Source organism: Hemitrygon akajei, chromosome 13 (genome assembly GCF_048418815.1).
Source record: "Hemitrygon akajei chromosome 13, sHemAka1.3, whole genome shotgun sequence".
In the NCBI taxonomy this organism is placed as follows: Eukaryota; Metazoa; Chordata; class Chondrichthyes; order Myliobatiformes; family Dasyatidae; genus Hemitrygon; species Hemitrygon akajei.
Window position 1 is genome coordinate 106,544,628 of NC_133136.1, and position 9,702 is coordinate 106,554,329.

Sequence of the window (9,702 nt, forward strand, 5' to 3'; positions counted from 1 at the left end):
TTAAAAGAAAGTTGCTGGCTGGAGGCAATGATGATATAATGGTATTTGTTCCTGATCTTTAGTCATCCAGAGACCATGAGATTACTGCCTGTGCCAGGCGACAGTGAGTATAGGAATAGGATGAGGTGGAGGATAAATGCATGGCTGAGGGATTGGAGCAGGGGGCAGGGATTCAGATTTCTGGGTCATTCGGATCTCTTCAGGGGCAGGTGTGACCTGTACAAAAAGGATGTGTTGCACAAGAATCTAAAGGGGACCAATATCCTGGTGGGGAGGTTTGCTAAGGCTATTGGGGAGAGGTTAAACTAGAATTGCTGGGGGGTGGGAACCAAACTGAAGTGACGGAGGAAAGGGAGGTTGGCTCACAAATAAAGAAAACTTGGAGACAGTGCAAAAGGGAGGACAGGCAGGTGATAGAGAAGGAACATGCTCAGACTGATGGTTTGAGATGTGTCTATTTTAATGCAAGGAGTATTATGAACAAAGCAGATGAGCTTAGAGCGTGGAACAGCACTTGGAGCTATGATGTTGTGGCCATTACAGATACTTGGATGGTGCAGGGGCAGGAATGGCTACTTTGAGTGCCAGGCTTTAGATGTTTCAGGAGGCAAAAGAGGTGGGGGCGTGGCACTGTTGATCAGAGATAGTGTCACAGCTGCTGAAAAGGAGGAAGACACGGAGGAATTGTCTACGGAGTCTCTGTGGGTGGAAGTTAGGAACAGGAAGGGGTCAATAACTCTACTGGGTGTTTTTTTTATAGACCACCCAATAGTAACAGGGACATTGAGGAGCAGATAGGGAGATTCTGGAAAGGTGTAATAATAACAGGGTTGTTGTGCTGGGGGATTTTAATTTCCCAAATATTGATTGGCATCTCCCTATAGTGAGGGGTTTAGATGGGGTGGAGTTTGTTAGGTGTATTCAGGAAGGTTTCTTGACATAATGTGTAGATAAGCCGACAAGAGGAGAGGCTGTACTTGATCTGGTGTTGGGAAATGAACCTGGTCAGGCGTCAGGTCTCTCAGTGGGAGAGCATTTTGGAGATAGTGATCACAATTCTATCTCCTTTACCATAGCATTGGAAAGGGATAGGAACAGACAAGTTAGAGAAATGTTTAATTGGAGTAAGGGAAATATGAGGCTATCGGGCAGGAACTTGGAAGCATAAATTGGAAATAGATGTTCTCAGGGAAACATACGGAAGAAATGGGGCAAGTGTTCAAGGGATATTTGTGTGGCTTTCTGTACAGGTACATTCCAATGAGACAGGAAAGGATGATAAGGTACAAGAACCATGGTGTACAAAGGCTGTAATAAATCAAGTCAAGAAGAAAAAAAGAGCTTACAAAAAGTTCAAAAATCTAGGCAATGATAGAGATCTAGAAGATTATAAAGCTAGCAGGAAAGAGTTTAAGAATGAAATTAGGAGAGCCAGAAGGGACCACGAGAAGGCCTTGGCAGACAGGATTAAGGAAACCCCCAAGGCATTCTACAAGTATGTGAAAAGCAGGAGGATAAGATGTGAGAGAATAAGTCCAATCAAGTGTGACAGCGGAAAGGTGTGTATGGAACTGGAGAAGATAGCAGAGGTATTTAATGAATACTTTGCTTCAGTATTCACTACGGAAAAGGATCTTGGCGATTGCAAGGATGACTGAAAAGCTTGAGCATGTAGATACTAAGAAAGAGGATGTGCTGGAGCTGTTGGAAAGCACCAAGTTGGATAAGTCACCAGGACCAGACGGTATGTACCCCAGGCTACTGTGGGAGGCGAGGGAAGATATTGCTGAGACTATGGCGATGATTGTTGCATTATCAATGAGGATGGGAGAGATTCTGGAGGATTGGAGGGTTGCGGATGTTATTCTCTTATTCAAGAAAGGGAGTAGGGATAGCCCAGGAAATTATAGACCAGTGAGTCTTACTTCAGTGGTTGGTAAGTTGATGGAGAAGATCCTGAGAGGCAGGATTTATGAACATTTGGAGAGGCATAATATGATTAGGAATAGTCAGCATGGCTTTGTCAAAGGCAGGTCGTGCCTTACGAGCCTGATTGAATTTTTTGAGGATGTGACTAAACACATTGATGAAGGTAGAGCCTTAGATGTAGTGCATATGGATTTTAGCAAGGCATTTGATAAGGTACCCCATGCAAGGCTTATTGAGAAAGTAAGGAGGCATGGGATCCAAGGGGACATTGCTTTGTGGATCCAGAATTGACTTGCCCACAGAAGGCAAAGTGTGGTTGTAGATGGATCATATTCTGCATGGAGGTCAGTGACCAGTGAGGTGCTTCAGGGATCTGTTCTGGGACCCCCTACTCTTCGTGACCTGGATGAGGAAGTGGAGGGATGGGTTAGTAAATTTGCTGATAACACAAAGATTGGAGGTGTTGTGGATAGTGTGGAGGGCTGTCAGATGTTATAGCAGGACATTGATAGGATGCAAAACTGGGCTGAGAAGCGGCAGATGGAGTTCAACTCAGAGAAGTGTGAGGTGGTTGATTTTGGTCGGTCAAATATGATGGCAGCATTAATCCCATTAATCCCATTAATGGTAAGTCTCTTGACAGTGTGGAGGATCAGAGTGATTTTGGAGTCTGAGTCCATAGGACACTCAATGCTGCTACATAGGTTGACTCTGTGGTTAAGAAGTCTTACAGTGCATTGTCCTTCATCAATCATGGGATTGAGTTTAAGAGCCGAGAGGTAATGTTGCAGCTATATAGGACCCTGATCAGACCCCATTTAGAGTACTGTGCTCAATTCTGGTTGCCTCACTATAGGAAGGATGTGGAAACCATTGAAAGGGTGCAGAGGAGATTTACAAGGATGTTGCCTGGATTGGGGAGCATGCCTTATGAGAATAGGTTGAGTGAACTTGGCTTTTTCTCCTTGGAGTGACTGAGTATGAGAGGTGACCTGATAGAGGTGTACAAGATAATGAGAGGCATTGATCATGTGGATAGTCAGAGGCATTTTCCCAGGGTTGAAATGGCTAGCACCAGAGGCCACAGATTTAAGGTGCTGGGGAGTAGGTACAGGGGAGATGTTAGGGTTAAGTTTTTTACGTTGAGAGTGGTGAGTGCGTGGAATGGGCTGCCGGCAGCTGTGGTGGAGGTGGAAACGATAGGGTCTTTTAAGAGGCTCCTGGACAGGTACATGGAGCTTAGAAAAATAGAGGGTTATGGGTAAGCCTAGATAGTTCTAAGGTAAGGACATGTTCGGCACATCTTTGTATTGTGCTGTAGGTTTTCTATGTTCTATTCATTAAGTGTGGCACAGAAATCACATGTAAACAGGCCATGTATTGATCGCTTTTCTGAAGAATCCAAATTTACCTGGGTTTATCTACGAATTCAGCTCCTTTCAGGGATATCGTCTGGCGCTAGCCAAAAACTACAGCATTTTATTGACTTTAGTTTCACAAAGTTTTGGGGTGGTAATAGACGTTCTGAATGCTATATGGAAACTATAATCACTAAACTATACCAAATACAAGAGCTGGCTTTATTATACTGAGTACCAACCATATGACCCAGGTCCACTGCACGCTTCCTCTGCATTCCCACATACATCCCAAAGTACACCAGTGATGAGAGCCTGGCCATTCTTCCAGCCCCCTGTATTTCCAGATGTATTTGTCTCATCTCATCAAGCCAAAGACTGACCTCTAGGTGAAGCGGGTCATCTACAAGAAACCTTTTGGCCAATAGGGTTTGTGCTGTCAATCAATAGTCATTCATATTAACTCCATTTTATTTTCCTCATGGCCCAGGTATGTTAGCTCACTTACACTCTAGAAGCAACTTACAGAGGCCAACTAACCTACAGACCTGCATGTCTTTGGGATGTGAGAGGAAGACAGAGCCACAGAGAGACGTGTACGTTTTGTGCAGACAGCGTCGAAGTTCAGGATCGAACCTGAGGAGCGATGTGTAGCAGCTCCTCTAGCCATTGACACAGCTTGTCACAAGAACTCAAATATTATGAAATTGAATATTTCAGCTGTTTAGACCATTGTAAAGCAGTTGTAATATCATCAGTTGAGCAAGGATTACAATCTGCAGTAGAATACGGCACAAACTTGGGGCTGGCTTTCTTCGACACTATCACACAGGGATTAGGGAACTGAAGGAAATGGAAAAAGCTAAGGAGAAAGAAACACTGCTCGGGAAGGAATAGAAACAAACAAAATTTCTCCAGCAGGGGACTGGCCAATTTGCAATAACATTAGTAGTATTAGCACCATTCCATAATTCCAGAATACCTACATGTCTTCTTCTAGTCTCAAATCAACTTAAGAAAAGCTACTACTATCTCTTACAGCTACAATGATCCCAAATTTAAGAGGCAATAGGTCTCTTTAATACCACTCACTATCCATTGTGATACCATCTCTCCAGCTGATGCATGCAGCCACTGAACAACCTGAACATTAATAGCCATATAACAATTACAGCACAGAAACAGGCCATCTCGGCCCTTCTAGTCCGTGCCGAACGCTTACTCTCACCTAATCCCAACTGACCTGCACTCAGCCCATAACCCTCCATTCCTTTCCTGTCCATATACCTATCCAATTTTGTGTTAAATGACAATACCGAACCTGCCTCTACCACTTCTACTGGAAGCTCATTCCACACAGCTACCACAGTGCTAGATGCTTACAGCAATCACTTAAGACAGCAGGGATCCAGGGAGCTCCAGGCTTATCAGAATTACAATTCCTATGTTTATTTCTGAGGTCAGTCATTTTTCCCCAGTGGAGCAACAGTAAGAATTAAAGAACTTAACTAAAATATGTGATTCAAAACACATGCAAGCAAAACAAAATCAAAGTGGAAAATGTGCTTGGATTTTTTCAATCAATACCAACAACTGATATTTTCTTCATCATGCTATTTTTCTTCAGTTAAGTCTTTTCTGGGTAATGACACGCTGTAAACTTCCCATTCCAACCTACACACCCAAGATCTCTCTCCAATCTCTCATGGACTTCTGCTTTCCTTCTCCAGGTCTACAATCAGCTCCTTGCTGACATTGAGTAAAAGGTTGCTGTTGTGACACCACTCAGCCAGGTTTTCAATCTCCCTCCTATATGCCAATTCATAACCATCTTTGATACAGCCAGCGACAGTAGTGTTGTCAGCAAAGTTGACTATGGCAACGGAGCTGTGTTTAGCCACACAGTCAAAAGTGTAAAGGTGTCCTACCTTTGAAATCTTTTCTCCATCCTATCTATTCAATCATTTGAACATTATGTCATGAGTAGAGATGAACTTTACAAAAATAAGTATTTGCAGTTATGGGGGGATAGAACCAATAGTACCCATTGTGGCAACCATGACCCAAGATATTGTCTTTAGTCACTCATCTTCAATTATCTCACTCTACCACCAGAGGGCACCAGTAACTTACTCTCCTGCAGTATTAATAATAACCAAACTTAAAATAAATCTGTCAGGTTTGTTTTTCATTGCCTGTATATTAAAAGTAACTTGACTTTTGATTAGCACAAAAATATATTCATGATCATCTTATTTAGCACCAGCAAACAGAAAATTAAAGGTATGCCTTTCTTAGAGAAAATGTCAAATATTCAGACTTCAGTTTCCAAATATTATTTCATTTCAAAATATTATTGGATTATATCTTTCCAAATGAGAATATTTCATTTTATTCAGCACTTTCAGAAAGACCTTTTAGAGGGGTATGTTTATATATCAGCTTGATCAGCTTTGCATAATGGCTCGTGAGAGGCATTGGATCTGAATTTGCTTTTAGAAGGATTTAATCTCTTGCTTCCAGTACATGCCATGGAAACCCTTTTCTAGCTGGCAAGTTCATTCCAGTGTGGAACTAGCATCTATGGGTAGGGAAGCAATTCTAGATGCTCTGAAGATTGAAGAGGACTTCAGCCTGCATAACAAATGACTGAAATAACTCAGCTGATGGCCAGGGCATTCTTCATGGGAATAAATGCTCTCAGCCCACAGATTTGTCCACCACTTGCAAGAGCTGGGAATCGGTGAATCAGAAGATAACACATTTAAAACAACCTGATAAGAAAATAAAAGCATGTACCTTGGAATAGCTTTAAAATACCTCAGAAATATTGTCTGTCATTCCTTCCTGCCATGTCACTACAAAATTGTCTAGCTCCTTTTTGGCATTCCGTGCACAATCCATTTATTAGGAGAATGTATCTGCAAGCTAGGATGTACAACTGGAAATATCTTCCAAAGGCATTAGACGAGTTAGCTGGATAATGTAATCATATATTGACTTGCAGACTGTACAAAAGCTGTCACCATACATTTTTTTTAACTTCCATCCACTGAAGAAACTTCTCTGCTGCCATAGAGGTTTAAGAGTACAACCTATAAAGTGTGCTCCCACCAAGTCTCCTTCAAAATGTCAAGATGCTTTGATTAGCTTTATGAAGCCTTCTGTTTGGGTAGCAATATACCTATGCCATTTTATAAGTTATTCTGATCTTCCTCTCAAAATTCTCCCTGTTCTTCATCTCTCAGAGGACAAAAATAATGAATGGGCTGTAATTAAATTATTTATTTTTGTTTTATTGAGATACCTTGCAGCCCTTCGAGCCACACTGCACAGCAATCCTACAATTTAACTCTCGTCTAACCACTGGACAATTTACAATGACCAATTAGCCTATCAACTGATACATCTTCGGACTGTGGGAAGAAACGGACACGGTCACAGGGAGAATGTACAAACACCTTACAGTCAGCGGCAGGAATTGAACCCGAGTTGATCGTACTGTAAGGCATTGTGCTGACCACTATGCTACCGTGCCGCCCCATATGGGCAGAAACACTCATTTCTATGTGCCCAGTATTGCTAAAGAACGTTATAACAAATGCAAATATTTGTATATTCCTGCATTTGACACCTAATCATAATGTTTATGCGTTATGTCTTCAAAGTTACAAATTACCTTTGTGAACAAAGATAACATTGCTGAATGATTGTCCCAGAAGCACTGAGACAAATAACAATGCATTCTGCTGGCATTACAGTGCCAGGAGCTCATATCTATATCTTTCAAGTGGATGTGTTATTAATATCCACATATAAATGAAATTGTCTATCAAAATCTATATATTTCTCTTCTGACACTGTGCAGAAATATTCAGATATTGAAGAATACAGTACTGTTCAAATTTAATATGGAATGTCACCTTTGGAGCAATCTTATAATTTAGTTATTATGAATTGATTGGAATTAACTTACAATATAAATTTTATATTTATGTCCAAAAGGTAAATAATTCCAGATTTTCAGGTATGTGAAATCGAATAAGCCTTTTTGGAGTTTATGGTGAAGTAGGACTTGTTTCATGACCAAATAAATGGTTTTCGTTTCGTAAGATACTTCCAATCACATCAGATCCACTGGGTGATGATCAAGAGGAGTAAATTTGCATGATAATTTAGGGTATTTCACTTTAATTAAAACTCTTACACTCTGCAAACAAACAGGATTTGTAATAATTTAGTTATTGAAAGGTAACAGTTTCTTAATTTCTATGTTATCATGATTGAATTGCTGCAAGGCTTCACACTATGCAATGATCAATATAGAAACTGCAAGGTAGATAAATAGACAATAGACAATGGATGCAGAAGTAGACCATTCGGCCCTTCGAGCCTGCACCACCATTCTGAGATCATGGCTGATCAATCACTATCAATACCCGGTTCCTGCCTTGTCCCCATATCCCTTGATTCCCCTATCCATAAGATACCTATCTAGCTCCTTCTTGAAAGCATCCAGAGAATTGGCCTCCACTACCTTCCGAGGCAGTGCATTCCAGACCCCCACAACTCTCTGGGAGAAGAAGTTTTTCCTTAACTCTGTCCTAAATGACCTACCCCTTATTCTCAAACCATGCACTCTGGTACTGGACTCTCCCAGCATCTGGATCATATTTCCTGCCTCTATCTTGTCCAATCCCTTAATAATCTTATATGTTTCAATCAGATCCCCTCTCAATCTCCTTAATTCCAGCGTGTACAAGCCCAGTCTCTCTAACCTCTCTGCGTAAGACAGTCCAGACATCCCAGGAATTAACCTCGTGAATCTACGCTGCACTTCCTCTACAGCCAGGATGTCCTTCCTTAACCCTGGAGACCAAAACTGTACACAATACTCCAGGTGTGGTCTCACCAGGGCTCTGTACAAATGCAAGAGGATTTCCTTGCTCTTGTACTCAATTCCCTTTGTAATAAAGGCCAACATTCCATTAGCCTTCTTCTCTGCCTGCTGCACTTGCTCATTCACCTTCAGTGACTGATGAACAAGATTGAACAAGCATGAACTGATGCTAGAATAAGATTAATGTTGCTACCACACAGTTAATATGAAAACTGCCCAATGGGCAACTTGTAAGCTGCAAACAATTATTTTAACAAATATCTACCGACTGTGCTTAGTTGCTGGACACCGGATACTCTCTTTCAGCAATGAGTGTAAAACAGACAAATGTTAGGTACTTACAACTATAGAAAGCAGTAGAAGTCCATGACCACGATGTGTAGCCTTGCTATTCAGCACATCGCTCACTTTGCCAATACAATCAAGCCTGGGGAAGCGAATCTAATTCACGGAAGAGTGTACAAGAGCAAGGCAGAGCAGTGCTCAGCATACATAAAAATACTGACTTGCCAGTCTAGTGAAGCTGCAATACTGGATGATTTGCTTGCTGAACAAAAAAAAGTATGCTGCAGGAGGACAAGTGATTTCACAACCAATGGCCCCATTTAAAGCTTCACAAGAAAGCTGGTAAATCTATTTAGTACTTCTAGCTAAACAGGGTTTCAAATGCTTCATTCAGCCTTTTCTTTAACATTCAGGGGCTCATCATATCTGCTCATCAGTAGTGGTGGACAATTAAACAGGTAACTGGAGGAGGACACTCCAGGAATGCCCCTCCAGTGGGCTCCAATATCTGAGTGTTAAAGAAAAGACTGAAGCATTTGAAACCATGTTCAACTAGAGATACTAAATAGTTGAACCACCTTTCTGCTGAGGTATTTTGGAACAGTACAGAACATTAACAAGCCCTTAGACCCAGACACAAAGTCAATATAAACTAATTGTCTTCTGCCTGTACATAACCCATATCCCTCCATTCCTTGCATATTCATGTCTTAAGCACCACTATCCTATCTGCTCCTATCACCCCTCCCCCCAGCAGTATGTTCCAAGCACCTACTCTCAGTGTAAAAAACTTACCTCAAATATCTCTAAGACTACCCACCACCTGCCTTAAAAGCATGCCCCCTAGTGGAGATCCTCGCCATTGCAGATGCAGGAAAGCACGATAGCATCAGTATCGTGGTGGAAAGCACCTTTCAGCGCCAGTGACCCGGGTTAATTTCCCACCACTGTCTGTAAGGAGTTTGTACGTTCTCCCCGTGACTACGTGGGTTTCCTCCAGGTGCTCCAGTTTCCTCCCACGGTCCAAAGATGTACCAGTTGGTAGGGGAATTGGTCATTGTAAAATGTCCCGTGATTAGGCTAGGGTTAGATCGGGGGGTTGCTGAGTGGTGCAGCACAAGGGGCCGGAAGACCCTGTTCCGCGTTGTATGTCAGTCAGTCAATCAATCAATCAATCAATAACAGATCACAGATGAGAATGCCGGTTACTGTAACATCTATGGGACCAGG